The sequence below is a fragment of the Cotesia typhae genome, unplaced genomic scaffold (genome assembly GCF_013202065.1).
Source record: "Cotesia typhae breed Kobodo isofemale line unplaced genomic scaffold, CoteBio_Ctyphae contig_59, whole genome shotgun sequence".
Lineage (NCBI taxonomy): Eukaryota > Metazoa > Arthropoda > Insecta > Hymenoptera > Braconidae > Cotesia > Cotesia typhae.
The window spans coordinates 1246484-1264256 of NW_027423761.1; the positions used below are offsets into that span (position 1 = coordinate 1246484).

The 17773-nt window shown below is 27.0% G+C and overlaps 1 protein-coding gene across 2 annotated transcripts in view; it reads left to right on the forward strand.

The window, feature by feature from the left end:
* The first annotated feature begins 272 nt into the window (after nucleotides 1–272).
* LOC141532341 (octopamine receptor beta-2R) overlaps nucleotides 273–17773 on the forward strand; it is a 52364-nt gene continuing 34863 nt past the window's right edge. For both annotated transcript variants that reach the window (XM_074250642.1, XM_074250641.1), the window contains exon 1: nucleotides 273–768. The gene's annotated coding sequence lies outside the window, so the exon portion shown is untranslated. The remainder of the gene's footprint in view (nucleotides 769–17773) is intronic.

Genomic DNA, 17773 nt, shown 5'->3' on the forward strand with positions numbered 1-17773 from the left:
ACCCTTCTCCGGGCAGCTTCTGCGCGAAACTCCAGTTCCAACTTCAATTCCTTTTCTTTTCTTTTCCTACCCTGTTTATTTTCGCTCTCACCCCGACCTACTCGGGACTATAGATGGACACCCCCGTTCAGTCCTTCTTTCTCTTTCCTTCCCTCTCTCAATCTCTCCTTGTCTCTCGGTTACCTCCCTCTGGCAAGGCTCTCATTCAAGCTATACCGCCGACTCCGATGTGAGTCGAGTTGAGAATTCGATTCAGTCGCGGCCGACCCGCCATGCAGTTCGCGTTGTTGTAATTCTCATTTCATACTCTTCATTGAAGTCTGCCTTTTTTTTTTTCCTCCTTAAATCTTCAACGTATCAATTAACATCACACAATTACAGGAAAGTGACGTGTTTAATGTTTAATTAATTATTTCCCATGATAATTTAAATTGTCAGTGATCAACAGTTGAAATATTTTTCGTTTAATATTCAGTGAAAAATAAACACAAAATTTTAGAGTTTAAATTTATAATTAATTTTTATACTTATCATTTTTGATGTCACCAGTTATTTTTTTTTTTTTATACTGCAAGTAGCTATCAGCTAGAATATCCTCAGTCTGAACAAAATCAAAATGTCAGTTTTAATTCAGTGAACAGTGAATGAGCTTATTAGCCTCGCTAAAGTGAATTTTATTTATTACTAGTTTCTGTGTATTTATTTATAAATATATATTAGGTTCACCTGGTTTTTAAATTACATCACGGAACTTTATTTATAAAATAAGTAAGCTTATTATTTATTAAATTTATTATAATTTAAGCTTAATATTAATTGTCCGAATTATTAATTCATTTACCTGGCACTCGTGTGCGTAAATCACTAAATTTTCGGTCTTAGAAAAAAATCATGTTAAAAAAAAAAAATTTTGTAATTTTTCAGAAAAACAAAACTCCAATTTTTGACAAAAAAAAACTCCAATTTTTGAAAAAAAATTTTTTTGGTCAATTTGCAAAAAAAAACGACTCAGTTATAATTCACTTTGATTATTCATCGGACAAATATTTAATCAATTTTTCTGGATGTTAATTACAGTAAAATTTGTCTCGATAAATATTTAATCACATGGATCTGATAAGTTTGGGACTGAGATTACTTCATCAATGTTCGCCGATAGATATGTGTATTTTATATACACAAATGACAATACAATATATACAATGCGATACAATAGCTGGTAGTCGCGTGCTAACTTGTCCAAACAAACGTACGGCCTTGTCAAGTAAAGAGCCATTCTATAAAGGCCTGCTCATACTACACAATCATATAACACATTTCTGCTATGAGGCTAGCGCACAATCACAGACATACGCGATAACGAGAACCGATACCGTCATCGTCTCAGAGAACTAGTCGCATACAATTGCAATAGAAGTAGATACGGTCAGCTTTTGTGTTTAGTCTCGATGTTCATTGACTTTATATCGCATTGGTATAATTGTATGAGAATGAGGAAAAATTTTGGAAAATTTTATACTGACTTGTGTGCTTAGCACTTGAGTTATCGATGTTGTGTCTTGAGCTTTACACTGGGAGAAATTTCTTTTGAAAAAAATTAGTAATGTAATTAAAAATCAATTAAAATTTTTAAAATTGTTTAAATTTTTGAACAATTTTATTTCTTAACTGAATTTTTTTTCTACAGCAACTTTTTTGGTGAAAAAAAATTTCTGAATCTGGAAAAAAAATATTTCGCGAATTTTTTATTCAACAATTTTTTTTTGTTAATAAAAAAAAATTTTTTTTACTAAAAAAATTATTACGAGATAAATTTTTATTTCTTCAGTTACAAAACAAAATTTCGGAAAATTTTTAACAAATTTATTTTTTAATACAATATTGTTTATTTTTTTTTTTTTTTTAATAAATTTGTGCTCAGTGTGCATGGAAAGAAAAAAATGACACTGAATATCCTCTAATAATATATTCAGTGATATTTGTGGTGAAAAAAAAATTTTAGATAATTATAATACAGATTATACTAAATTATGTTTGTATTATACTCAGTGTAATCTCCGATTTGACCTAGTAATTTTTCTGGTTATGCCGCGTAAGATTACACTGGATATAATTCGAAAAAATATCTCGTATAATTTGAATTATACTCAGTAGAATCTTGGATTATGTAATTTTTTGAATAATTGTAATTTTCAACTTTATTCTTTTTTTAATTTCTTTGAAAATTTGTTAAAATTGTGATAAGTGATTTTTTTTTAATTTTTAATTTTTTTATGTATTTTTTTAAAATGCAATGCATGGATAGAAAATATCTAAAGATTACAATGAGTATAATCCAGATTACAATGAGTATAATCCAGATTACAATAATTATAATCCAAATTACAATAATTATAATCCAGATTACAATGAGTATAATCCAGATTACAATGAGTATAATCCAGATATCACCCAGTATAATCTGGATTATACTAGCTACTATCTAAAAAATTTTTCACCACAGATATCACTGAGTATAATCTGGGATGATATCCACTGTCATCTTGTTCTTTCCTTGTGCACTGATGAAAAAAAATTTTTTTTTCAAGAAAAAAAAAGCAATTTAATCGAAAATTAATTTGTTGAAAATTTTCAACATTTTTTTTTTTGGAAAAAAAAAATTTTTTAATGAAATTTTTTTTTTTTCAAATCAAAAAAATTACTGAGAAAAAACTGTCTTATTATTCAGTTAAGAAATAATTAATTAAATTAATTTATTGTCACATTGCCGATTTTTTTCAAAATAAATTTTTTCTCTCAAAATAAGCTTGTGATAATTCCTTGTATCAAAATTCTTTCCATGCTTAATAAGCTTCCCCAATGATTGTATTTTAATTCTAGCTAAAGCTTTTTTCATTCATCAGCTAGTTAAAATTTAAATAATTTCTTTTCTCATTTAAAGTAAAAAAGTTTCAGGAAAAATTTATTTAAAATCTGGCCCAGTTTCTCTTTTGATCTCTTAAAAATAATGGATACCGCTATAATGATATTTATATACAAAAGTTTTAATATTAATTATTAAATAAAAATCAACTTCGTTAATAATTCAACCCTTTCAGAGCGAGGAGCTTTCATAAGTTTTATGCTTGTTCAAAAGTTATATAAAACTTTATTTCTTTAAAAAATAGTCTCAGGTAATTTTTGACCTCCAACAATCTGTTTCTGAGCCAAAGACCTAGTTATTGACCCTTGATTCAAAGTTCCCGTTAACCGCGACTAGTTTTAAATGTAATATAACTAAAATAAAAGTGATTCGAACTTAAAATATTTTCAAAAGATTTCAATATAAATTTAATTTATATAAGACTGCGTTGCATTTCTAAAAAGCAAATAAAAGGTTTTTAATCCGAATGTAATTAAGCTTTTTTGTATTTTTTTTTTTTTGTCGGAAAAGAAGATAAAACTTGAAAATATAATTAACTTTTTATAAATCAACATTTACATTAATTAAATAATTATTTTGCCGTGTTTTATAGTTATTGTTAATTAAATTTACTAAAATTATTCATCGTTAAAAAATCGTCAGAATTATTTTACCAACATAATTATAAACAAAAATTTACCGTAAAATTTTTTTTCACTGTACGAGCATTTAAATACACTGTTTGTTGAATAACAGCTTAACGCAAATATAATTAATTTTTTACACCTGAGTTTATATTTAATTATATTAGCAAATTAGATTAATATATTTATACGATTGAATTTTCAGTGTCAAAGTGAATTATTAATATGAGAATGTCATAAATTTACTCTTTCATCAAATAATAATTTTATTATTTCTTTTTTATATATGCTCAAATCGCAAAAAAATAATCATTGTCGGATGTAATGACATTTTGTCAACAATAGTTATTTGTAGTAATTTTATTTGCGCTTTTAAAACCACTTTCTACTCTGCTACATTCGGTTAGTGCTTCATAATATCGATCAATGTTAAAATATTAAAGTGCAATTTCTAATTAACAATTAATTAAAAATTTTTTTGTCTAACAATCGTAAAAATGATTAAATACAAACATGCACGGAAATAACAAGATGATACTGGATATCATCCCAGATTATACTCAGTGATATCTGTGGTGAAAAAAATTTTCAGATAGTAGTTAGTATAATCCAGATTATACTGGGTGATATCTGGATTATACTCATTGTAATCTAGATTATACTGGGTGATATCTAGATTATACTCATTGTAATCTGGATTATACTCATTATAATCTGGATTATATTCATTATAATTTGGATTATACTGGGTGATATCTGGATTATACTAATTATAATCTGGATTATATTGGGTGATATCTGGATTATACTCATTATAATCTGGATTATATTGGGTGATATCTGGATTATACTCATTGTAATCTGGATTATACTAATTGTAATCTGGATTATATTCATTATAATCTGGATTATACTGGGTGATATCTGGATTATACTAATTGTAATCTGGATTATACTGGGTGATATCTGGATTATACTCATTGTAATCTGGATTATACTCAATGTAATCTGGATTATACTCATTGTAATCTGGATTATACTCATTATAATCTGGATTATACTCATTGTAATCTGGATTATACTCATTATAATCTGGATTATACTCATTATAATCTGGATTATACTCATTATAATCTGGATTATACCCATTGTAATCTGAATTATACTGGGTGATATCTGGATTATACTCATTGTAATCTGGATTATACTAGCTACTATCTGAAATTTTTTTTCACAATAAATTTATTCCGTCACATTTGTCCATTAAATTATTCATAATTGATCCTGTGATAGAACTATAATTTTTCAAATTAATTTAAAAAGTACACAAACTTTTTCTAGTTTTATAAATATCAAAAATTAAGCCAAAATTTTTTTTTTTTCATGATCTGTAAATCTCGGCAATGCCACAGTGTATGAATACTATTCAAAATACATAATATTTGAATGTGTTAATTACTACCGTAAATTGAAAGATAATAACAAAAGTTGGTGAAAGGTCACAAATGAACTAACGGATAATTGACATCCTCTTTAGCTGTTTAATTTATCAGCTTTTGTTTTTCGTTAATTAAAAGCCATAATTAAATGAATATCTCGGAAGATAAATTAATTTAAAAGGTTATAATTATTGCGAGTTATTTGTGAAGCTCCTGGCGTAATAACTTGTCACTGGGAAGGAGAAATACAGAGTTGCCAGGCTTGAGACTGCTCGATAAATTTCTCTACTCTTTACCTTTACTGCTGCAATTAGGCGAACAATGTATCCCCACGTGAATGGCGGAAAAGTCAATGATGCTGAGAGCCAAAAGCGGGCAAGGCGGTTAGAAGATTTATAAATAAACTGTGCTAGTAGTAGTAGTAAGCATTACTATTATTACCATTAGCAACCCTGTGTCAGCATCAACAACTGTCACCGTATTAATCGAGACACTTCTCTCGATTCGAGGTCACTCAAACTTTATTGTCAAGTCTCTCGAACTTGAATATCACCTGAGTAAATATAAACTTTAGCAACATTTAAATATAGATATTTATATTTAAATATAAACTGAAAACTTTTTATCCGGCAAAACCAATTTATCTTACAAGCAATGATTTAACTGTGTGACCTACACAACTTTTAGTTGACATAAATTAATGGTAGCTTTCATTAAATTATCGTTACCGTAACTGTTATCGTTACCTTATTCATGACATTGACAAAAGTTCGTTCAATACATTGTCAACTAGTTAGCTAAGTCCCACGGGAGTTTATGCTTGTTGTTGTACCAAAGTTCTATAATAAATTTATGAAAATGTGATATCATGTCATAATTAAGTATGTACTGTGATCTATTGTTGTCGTGTCAGTTATTGTTGTTTTTGATTGCCGACACGCTCTGAATGTGATGGCACTTCACTGCAGACGAATTATATTACTTCTATTGACCTTCAAATAATACTCTGGGTATATATTTTAACAACAATACCAACTTTGAGACTGTCAGTTACAGAAATACGGTGTACGGCAGTTTTTATTATTGGGATGACATTTTATCGGAAAATCCGATATTAATTGTTGTTTTAAAATTTTTTTAATTATAATTAATGGCATTGTAGTAGAAAAATTTTTTTTTGTAGTAGAAAAATTAATGAAAACGAAAATTTAAGACCATTAATTTTTAAATTTATTTTTTGCACGCGCTTTAAATATCATTTCATGAAAAACTTGAAATTTTTTTTAAAGGGCAATCTTTTTCATACACTGTAAAAAGAGCAGTGTTAAAAATGGACATTTTAACACCTTGCGGTGTTAAAATAAAATAACACCGGTGTAACGGAGTACTTTTTCGGTGTTAAATCGGTAGAAAAACGGAGTAATACCAGTGTAAAAGCGGAGTAAACAGTCTATTTAAAATATCAAGATTATAAAATCTATAAAACATAATAAAACTTAGTTTTTAAATCAAGAAAATAAATAGAAAATTTATTAAAGTAGTATTCATTACACCGGCCCACTAAGAAAACTACAGATTCAAATTCAGTGGAACAAAGTACATAAAAATTATACTCAATCTGAATCCAAAAAATTTTTTTCATCTCGATAATTTCGATTTTTCATGATTTCTTGCAGATTTTTTGGGTTTTTTCCAATTTTTTCAAATTTTAACGGCTCAAGGGGCTACTGAACGTTTAGATTCAGATTCAGTGAATTGACATACATAAAAATCATACTTGATCCGGGTCCACAAAATTTATTCATCGCTGTGACTAGTTTTTCGCAATTTTTGCCTTTTTTGGAGGTTTTTTCCATTTTACTCCAAATTTTGAGGGTGTACGGGCAAAACTGACTTCAGATTCGAATTCAGCGCGTCAAAATACATAAAGATAGGTAGGTCTGGTCAAAAACACAGACCACTTTTTTTTTTTTGTGGGCTGGTGTAATTTTTATGATTTTTAGTGAAATAAACAAAATTGTGCCTATAAAAGTTAAGAAAAAAATGTATGACATAAAAAAATATAAAAAGTCTATCAGTATCATCCAGAACAAATTTTAATTTTGGTTTGTAGTTATTTAAATTGTTACCTATGTAATACGAAGTTTATTTAAAAATTTATACAATTTTACACCTACCATTTCAATAATTAATAGTTTTATGAATTAATGAATATACTGTCCAATAGTAGTAATTTAGTGAATAAAAATATTCACAAAGTAAAATATCTTCAACATCGAAAAATATTTTAACACCGGAAAATTTTTAACACCGCTTTAACACGGGAAAAAAATATTTACACCGGCAGCGGTGTTATTTTAACACCGCTTTCGGTGTTGGAATTTAACACCGCAAATTTTAACACCTACACCGCTTGGACTTACCCCGGTTTTTTTTTACAGTGCAAGTGATAAAAAAATTATAACAAATAAACTTCCTCATAATTTTCTTGGTTCAAGAAATTTTTTTTTTCTGTGTATGAAAGTACTTTTGAATCCGTTTGTTGCATCAATATACAATGGTATTTTTTTTATAACAAAAAAATATTTTGCACACTCGGATTTATAATTGATTGACGAAGGTTCAATTCCTAGAAATTTTTTGATGACTCATTTATTTTAATGAAACATATTTTTATTTAAAAAAAAAACATTTTCATCACAATTGAAATTACAATTTACAATACGAAGTACTTAAAGAAAAAAATTTTTTTAAATTTATATTAATTATTGAAATGAAAGTAAAAATAGTCTTTTAAAAATTTAAGCAATTTATAAAATTATCAGTGCGTTGAAAATATTTTTTTCCAGATAAAAAATTATATAAATATAGAAAACGAATAAAAATGCAGAGTTAAAAATTTTATCGAACAATATTGAAGGGGTTCATTTTAATTTCCATTTAACAATATTCCACCTGAATAAATTATAATATAAATCAAGTGAAAAAAAAAAAAAAAAAATAAATAAAATAAAACAAAAAAAATACAAAATATTATTTAAATTAAACTATGCATATTTATAAGTGATGATTGGTTGAAATAATAAAAGGAAATATGAAATAATTAAATATTAAACAAATTTGACATTTTTATCGAAACACTTTGAGTGACTATCAACGAGCATAAAATAATTGCTTTAATTACTATAATGTGAAAGTGACATAATAATAAAAACATTAATCAACTAATGGATTCCGAACCACAGTATCGGATGGAATAAAATGTCACAACGCGACACCAAAAATTCAGCAATTAGTTAATCAATCATTGAAGAGTTTAATTTTATTTCAATTCATGGGTATAAATTCGAAATTCGTCGTTATATAATTTAAACTCAATTGGTTTCATTCATTATTATTCGATAAATTATACATTGGAAATTAATTCGACGTGAGTGTGCATTTTTCATGTACTAACGCTCCTGATATAGCGGAATCCAATTTTGACCGCATGCGAGGAATTGACGGACGCAGATCAATTCACACAGACTTTTCGATACGATGATAAGAAGAAAATAACAGCTAAGGCAGTGTTTGTGCGTCTGGTTCTTACTTGAGAATTCCGATCGTTATTAATTCACGTGCTTGTAATCTTCGGCCTCACATTTTTTCTAAAATTAAATTTCAACTAGTTCAGGAAGCATTTAAGATTTAAAAAAATCAATAAATCTGAAAATATATTTAGTAAAATTTATTATTAGTAAAAAAATCGTCTACTTTCCTTTTTATAAAATGGTTTCTCTTAGATTCTTACTGTAGCAATGTGTATTCCTACAAGAGCACTACTGTAGGGCTACTGGAGCGATCTATTAGTTGGCTAGAATCGCTAACCAATATTTTTCTTACAGAGCCCTTTTACCAGACAAAGCGATTTAAATATTTAATATTTTATATTTAATAACAAAAAATTTTATTATTCTATCGATTCAATTTTTTATTAATTATTATTGAAAAATTATACGGATAAATAAAAAAGAATAAGTAATTAAAAATTATAAAATAGATTACATATTAAATTAACAAGTTTTTGATAATACTGTATTATCAAATACTATTTATTATTAATACTATTAATTATTATAATAGTATTAACTATTAATTAATACTAATTATTATTAATACTATCAAATATTATTTATTTTTCATGGACGATTTAAAAAAATTGTCACAAGAATTTAAGAATTTTCAAAGTTTTATATATTTTTTGATGGTCAATTTTTTACGAAATTTTTTGAAGGAGTTTTAAATAATTTGTTGGATCTATAAATTTGCTCCACCACATTTATCATTAAATTATTCGGATTTGATCCTGTCATTGCACTAATTATTTTCAACTTTATTTAAAAACTACCCAAACTATTAATATCTCTATTGGAAAGAACAAAAAATTAATAAGCCAAAGTTTTTTTTAATATCATAAGCTTTGTCAGTTTTATCCAAACATTATGGTAATTAAATGCGTTATGTTAGAGCTTAAAGAAAAGTTCGTTGAACAACATTAAGCTGTAACGGATTAGACTTGGTAAGCAAATACGCTATGACTTGTACAAATAGAAGAGTATCTTAAATATAATCTCTGGGTTGAATTTATTCTAGATATATTTATTGTAGAAAAATAAATTTTTGTATTAAATGTCCCTAATCAAAAAAAGGCTTAATAAATTGAATGATTATTCAATATTTTTCTGAGTAACTGTTGAAAGAATTTAAAATTAACCATCAACGTCAGTGAAAGAATAATTTCAAATGTTTTCTAAAAATTAACATAAAAAATTATTAAATAATTTTAATAACTTAAAAAAATAATAAAATGTTGGTACTGAAGTTGTTAACTTAATTTAAAAATATAAAATAAAATTGTCTGTACCAAAATGACAACCAAGGTACTCATCAGATGAACTAGTCACGCCAATTTATTCTCATTATTATTTATAAATTCGCTAGTGCCAGTGACGAGAATAAAACACGACAGAAAATTTCTCATTTGCATTGTCCTGTCTCTTTTTATCTCTTCCTTTTCCACGACTCATTTTTTATTATTCTTATAAAAAATATCTGTGGTATAATTAAATTTTTATTAAATTCACCGATAAATTCAATTTTCATACAATTCGAATTCATTTTTTTTTAATCTATCACATATGAGTCGTTAATAAAAATATGTATGATAATTAATAATAGAATAAAAGTCTTTTAACTTTTTATACGTCATTTTCTTTTGTGCCGCATCCTCACTGAACATCAACGAGGAATATTTTTTTTTTTCAAAGGCAGAAAGGAAATTCAGAGCTTAGTTCCGAAAAAAAAGAATAGAAATAATATTTATAGTTCTGAGAAACAAAAAAAGCCAGAAAAGTTATTAAAGTGTATTTGACTAATACATCTCTCGGTTAACTCACTTACAATTCATCTGTGTATTTATATGTATTCGTATATTTGTGAGAGGCTTACGTTTCTTTTGGGAATCGCAGTGGAGTTCTACATCCCCTGCGGCTATTAGTTCGAAGTTATTGAGTCTTTCGAGGAACAAGTTTCAATGCAGTAAGATATTAGAATCAAGAGGAAACTAAATCAAATATTATCGATTATATCTTATTTACACTAGTTTCGTATCGGTGATTCCCTTAAAAATTTTTAATAAAAAATAAAAGCATCCGGGTCGGAAAATTTAAACTGATTTTGAGCAAAATGGTCTGCATTTGAACTTTTTGATCTGTATTTGATTTACTAAAAAGTTTGATCGGCTTTTATGGTACATATACTTGAGAATCATTATTGACAAGCCGAAAACTTTTTGCTGTTTATGTACTTATTTTAGCCAATCACCAACGAGAAACTGATCGTTTGAAAAGTCTGGCAACACTGCATGAGCGTTAATATATTTTATAGTGGTTACACTGTAGTTTTTTGGACCAGTTGTAGACTAACCTCTGTTTTGATATACGCGTTTATTTATTTATTTACATACATTTATTCGGAAATATAATTACAATGTCTGAAAAATTTTTGTCTGAAAAAAAATAATTGACAGTATTGTTTTGTTTTTTCAGAAAAATCAGTAATTAAATTTTTTGTGTTGATGTATTGACTGATTTTAAATTTTACTATTTTTTATTATTTCATCTGACTATTATTTTTATAACTTATCAAAGATTAATATATATTATTATATTAAAATTGTTAACTTTTTTGAATTTTTAATAAATATAGAAAAATACTTATTTTCATAAAATAATCATTGTTATTTTTTTTTTAAATAAATAAAATTAATAACTATAATATTATACCTAACGTACATTAAACTTTTCAAATTTTTCAGCGCAAGCGCGTCTCATACTTTTTTCGCGGCTCACAAAACTTGCGTTGTTGCCATAGCTTTATTAACGTATCCCTTCCTCGGCTAAAGTCTGGTAAATTTTTCATTACTTATTAATAAATATCTGTGAAACTGTATGGTAATTATCAATGAAATTATTTTTAAAAAATTGTTTAGTTGCTAGTTAACGTTACTCTAGTTTTTTAAAAAGATCCTAAGAAAAGTTTCTGAGATATAAAAATGTTTGTAGGTAAACTTTTGGATATCCCGTATACCGTAATGTATAAGAGCGTTCAAAACTCAAACTTTGAAATTAAATATCTCTGAAACTAGATGGTCAAAAATTTTCAAATTACGCCGATCAATGCAGAATTATATGAACATTCTGTTAAAATTTTTAAAAAATCCTAAGAAAACTACTCTGGCGAGGGTACTACCTTAAAACTAAACGGAACATTAGTATTATTTTCCGAAAAATAAATAAATAAATCTTTGAATAAAAAAAAATAATTTTTTTGGTGTGCTTCATTATATTTCAACAAAAAAATAATTTTACTTCATAAAATTATTTGAAACTTTTGAATCAAGACATTTCTTTGTCAAGATATTTTTTTTTTGGTATATTTTCTTAAAAATATGAAATAAATTATTTACATTGCACTTTCAAAGAATTTTTTTTATTTTTTATTTTTCCTACTTTTTACCGTAATACAAATACTTCGGTATAACCATAAGATAGATGGCATTTTACAGTGTCTTATAGCGTAAATATACCATCACTAAGCTTCTTGACATCACGAAACAACAATCGACATAAAAGCCGATAAAATACATTCGACTATATTCACTAGAAAGAAAAATCTCTGTCAAAAAAAAAAAAACAAAATAAGTCACCAATATAACTGGATTGTAAGCAGTCTATTCACGAACAGAGTACGAAATTGTAAGAGAATATATGACAGGTCTTTGTAAACGTGATAAACTTGTAAAATAGGTTTTTTCATTTAAAAATTTTACTGGATCAGTTCAAGAATATGTTTTTCTTAAATGAAGTATATTTATTATAGCGTTTTAATCAGTTGTATGAATTATATACAGAATTGAAGAAAATGCAATCGATAAAACTTGACTTTCAGTAGAGTACAAAGCGTAACCTCCGCAGCTCACATTTAAAACAGGCAAAATATAAATAAGTATGCCAAAGAGTTACTATTAAAATAGTAGAGTGACACTGTTGAACGATGAGCGGCTTTTAAAATGATGCATGGCTACCAGCCAGGACAGTCAAGTTCAAGCAGGACCTTAAAATATCTCTACTGGTTCGTCTATTTAATGACTTGGACTTGAGCTTTTAAAATTATTATCGTCACCTAATCCGACTAAATAAATTATATTTCATGACTAATTATTATTAATATTACAATTATTACAAGTAACCTGCAATCAGGTTAATAATAAAAAATTAATTTTTCACCTATGACCACATTCAAATTTTCAAAACAAAATAAATAAATAAACAAATGATATTTATCGCCAAATTGAAATCTATTGCATGCCTTAAGCGCAAAGCGCGCAGGTATGCTTTACTTTCACCTAAAAATCATGATTTCGATGAGATTACAATGAGTATAATCCAGATATCACCCAGTATAATCCAGATTACAATGATTATAATCCAGATTACAATGAGTACTATCCAGATTACAATGATTATAATCCAGATTACAATCTGTATAATCCAGATATCACTCAGTATAATCTGGATTATACTAGCTACTATCTGAAAAATTTTTTCATCACAGATATCACTGAGTATAATCTAGGATGATATCCAGTATCATTTTGTTCTTTCCGCGTACTTGATAAAATTTGATAATAGTCCAAATTAAAAAAAAATACCTTTTATTTATATCGTGTTGTAGTTTTTGATTAAAATATACAGAGTGGTGGTTTATATATATTGTATGACAAATTATATTACAAATTATAATTTAGATGAAAAATATGAAAATATATCATGTAAGCAAACTATTCGTAACGCGATTGGTTGAATATATCATAAGCATGAAAATATATGCAAATTCTAAATTCATGCGCGCGTTTGCGCGCGCAAATTTGAATTCTAGTATTACAAATTTGTCAGCTCCTTATGTCTTATATAGTAAATTTACAATTTACAATTTTGATCGATAATTGACAATTATATAAATGTATCAATATGTCCTACAAACGTATGTCTATTGACGTAAATAGATAATATAATATTGACAATCTGTCTCTTATGAATTCACCCTGATTGGACACGATGGGAATTCGCATGGACCATCATCAGCAATGTGTTATCCACTGGGAGATGCCACACTGAAAATTATCAGTGCCATAAAATTTCAAGCATTCACTGCTGTAGCTTTTAGCGTGATAATAATATTAAAGTAGAGATAACTCAATTACACGTTTTTAAAATTTAATGTTGAATCTGAAAATTCAATACATAATCTAATATGTCACCGTACATATGCGTTAATTATGCATCAAAAAATACATTTTTAAACATTAACAATTAATCTACATCCTCGATAATTAATTTATTATTCAATTTTAATATTATATAATTTGTCTCAAAGACAGTCTGTGAATGTGACACACTGAGCGCTAGTTGAACGATATATAATTGAGCTATCGATCTTTTCTTCCATTCAGAGTGACTCCATTCAGAGTGACTCTATAATTCCTTACTCCAAGGACCGAGAAATCGATACATGTTTTACTCTCGATGGTGACAGCCGATAATGGAACCTGATTTCTAATTATCGGCTTCATTTATCGCGAGATTTTAAATAAAGAAAAAAAAGTACAGTTATTTTATTTAATATAATTATTTACATTTAAAAATTACTGATTTTAATTTGACTTTACAAGATGTAATGTTTGCAGTATTTGTAAAAATTGAATTTTATAATCAATAAATCTCGACAGTTGTATAGTGATTGCAGGTTGCTAGTTGATTAATATTGAACGTATTACCGAATAGTAGAAGACAAAATTTCCGTTTATTTTAATTGAAAAAACTTAATTGAAATTACATGCAGCATAGAAATGATTCCTTTTTAATTAAAAATTCATTTTTAATTAATTGATTTTACAGTTTGATGTTTATTTTTATTATTTAGTACACATTGTTTTTGTACGATCACGCGTGTACGTATTTTTAATTGGGTTTGTTAATTTCAATCGAAAAAATTGTTTTGCATCTAATGAAAATTATTTTCATGAAATTCAAGTATCGTGAATGTAAGGCAAAAGACCCAGTTATTGACACTTGCAATTTTATTTTAATTAAAATAAACAAATCATCTTTGATAAGTTATTAAATACTAATAACTTTGGAACAACTCGGACAATTACACCAGTTCTTGGTCGATTGAGTTCAGAATTTAATCAGATCTAAGTCTTCGTGAATCCTTTCGAAAACGACGCTTTCGATGTCAATCGGTCACCCTGGTCAAAAGATTTAATCTGTTTTATGATAAATGAAAATTTTTAATATTTTTCATTCATTTTATTTTATTATGTGTATCTAATTTATATAAGAATTTAATCTGTTTTAGTCCGAACTATTCCCAATTCAGACTAATTTTAGACAATTTTTAATGTTACAACAAAATTGTTTTCTATTGTTTCAAGACCAAGATCAAAATTGTTTTGTCACAATCATTTAGCTGGTTTTGATCGCATCAAGGTCAAAAACAGACCAAAACGTTCCATAATTTTTAGTCGGTTTTTGATCGCCTTTTACGAATTCGATAATAATAATAATAATGAAAATAATCGTAATAATAGTAATATATTTATTTATTTATTTATTATCGTTTTATTAGTGTCCTCGAAGATCCTCTACAGGGCACGGCTTTTCATTTTCTGAAACTTAAAGTGACTATTCACTATTTGGTGGTGCAATCTATACCAAAAGGTATACTTCGCACTACCAAATAGTGAATACCGCTCATTAAATGATACATGAAATTATAAAGTTTAATATTAATCTTGTCATCTTGTCAACATTTTAATCTTGTCGATATATTGACATTGTCTTTAATATCGATGATTAGAAAACTATAGATTTAGATCGAATGAAACGATGAGAACTATTTTACGTATGTTAATACAAATTTATTAGTTATCACTGCAACTAATATTCGCAGATACAAAACTTTTATAGCCCATGAAATGTTAAGCTATGACAAATAAATATGACAGATGTAAGATTATGATCAACGATCAGTTCATAAATCAAGAGAGCGCATCAATATATTATAATTTAATTTATTTTTTCAAATAAATGCGACGTGTAATAATTTTTAATAAGATACTTAAGACTCAATAAAATTATAAGTCGCCATCTTAGTCGACTTTTGGCCTTTGAACATTTAGAATTAAAATTGTAGATCAAAAACAGTATAAGATTTGATATTGAATTTGAAAACAACACATAAAGTCCAAGTACAAATTAACTAGACTAAAAACCGATCAAACTTTTTAGTTTCATTGGATTAGAAACAGCATAAAATATTTATAGCTGCTCAATTATTCTACTAAAAGGTTGTTTAGACTTAAAACAGATAAATAATTTGAATAGTAGATCAAATACAGATGAAAATGTTTTTAAAAGTTCAAATACAGATCAATAAGTTCAAATGCAGATCATTTTGCTCAAAATCAGTTTAAATTTTTCGACCCGGGATCCTAAAATAATGTAACACAAAATTTTTCAATGTAGTTACTTTCGAAAAATTAAAAAATAAAATAAAATTTTTCTCTAAAGTTTGTTCAAATATATAAAAGCACATTCGAGTGGTTTAAGCTTGACAGTAGAAAAGCTTTGAGAACATCCTACCGTGTCAACCGTTTCCACCATTCTATTTCATCCAAAAATAAAAAATATTTGATTAAAAATTAATTGAATTCTATAAATATTCATTTTTATAATTAAAAAAAATCCAAATTCATAATATTTACCTCTACCATAGTTTTTTATTATTTTCTGGAAAAAAAGTTGATTGGATGGTTAAAAATAAAAAATGTGGACGTAGAATATAGATACAAAGCTAAATATTTTCGAAATTGCATCAGACCCGGAAGCTATTTCGAAATGGCAACAGGTTATATGTTGTTTGATAAAAGCCTGTTTTGTAATACAACACGTATTCGCGTACGCAGAATAAACTATACATATATATATATATATATATATATATATATATATATATATATATATATATATATATATATATATATTAGGGTGGGTCAAAAAAATCGAATAATTTATTTTTGATTTTATACTCTGAAAAATAGGTTCGTAGACACCTAAAAAGAATTCTCTCCAAGTATAAGCTCTTAATTATAACGGGAAGGTCCTCCGCTTTGCGGGTTTCTATTTTTTTCGAATAATCAGATAAAAAAATTTATATCTCGCTTCCAACTGCTTGGAAAAATATTCCGTGGCATAGATTTTGTGAGAAATTGAATGCTTTACAAAAAGGTCTCTTATGACTTTTTCAAAAACTCAACCGATTAAAAGATATTCATAGTTGAAGTTTGGCTATTTTAAGGAAAATATTCGTTTTTATTATGAATTTTATAAGTCGATGAAAAAAATTATTTCGGATTGCGGAACTCATGATTTTGTAGGAAATTTACTGCTCTACAAAAATGGTCTCTTATGATTTTTTGATTAAGTGAAGCCGTTACGAGATATTCATCGTCAAACATTAACGAATATCAATATTTCCAGTTTTTGATCAATAATTCGATAAATTTTAATTTAAACTATGAGTTTCAGGAAAATTTACATAAATTTGAGTTTCGATCGATAAAGAAATGTTATAATAAGTTAGATAAAGAATTATTGGAATTATCATTGATTTTCCTTGGAGAAATGCCTCAAGAAAAGATTTCTTTCAAACGTCCTGGTGCTGTTCATCATGCTAGATGGATGGCTAAGGCCATTTATAGTTTGAAAATGTATCTATTCAGAGATGAATTCAAACTCTCTCAGAAAGAATTGCATGGTCTTCGTCATTTCTGTATTTTTATAGTCACATTGTATTTAAAAGCTTGGTTTTCATCAACTTCTGCAACAACTGCTGCTTATCATGACTTGCAGTTTATGAAAAATTTATTGGAGTACAAACATATCAATCCTTTGATTTCTTCAGCTACGTGTGAAAAAATGATTTCGCACTTATGGTATTTGAGCGATGAACTTGCCATTTTATCACTGTTTGACGATGGCGTTCCATTAGAAGTAAAAAAGTATTGTTGAAGCTGTTAATACTCGTGAAGGTACAGATTCTAAAGCTAAAAGATTTGTAATTGCTAAAAAAGATTTGAATTCATTGGCGCAGAGAATTCTGAGTGACTTTGTGTCTAAAAA